The following is a 488-nucleotide window of genomic DNA, read 5'->3' on the forward strand; positions in this document are numbered from 1 at the left end:
TCTGAAATGAATAAATGTCAAAAATAAAAAAAGATCAATTTAAAAAATGTGGTCATGTCTATTTGATGTGAGTGTTGTGTAATTCAGTCTCATCAGCCTAAACTGATTTGGACTCACAGCAAAAATATATTTTATACACAGAACTGTAATAGATAGATAGACAGATACATAGATAGATAGATAGATAGATAGATAGATAGATATTTGCAACTTATCTTACTTGCCAAAGGGGCGTTTATCAAATGTCAGCATGGGACAATACATTTAATTTTAGCCTAATCTCTCACATCCAGTGGTACCATGGCTGGAGTGGCAGAATCTCTGTTCTCTCTGATCGGTCTGGAGGACGAGCTGACCTGCAGCATCTGTCTGAACACCTTCCAATGTTCGGTGACCATCCCCTGTGGACACAACTTCTGCCAGGACTGCCCTCTTGCCACCTGGAGGGACTCCAGCTTCAATTACAGCTACCCTCAATGTCAGACCTT

The sequence above is a fragment of the Chelon labrosus genome (genome assembly GCF_963514085.1).
Source record: "Chelon labrosus genome assembly, chromosome: 2".
NCBI lineage: Eukaryota > Metazoa > Chordata > Actinopteri > Mugiliformes > Mugilidae > Chelon > Chelon labrosus.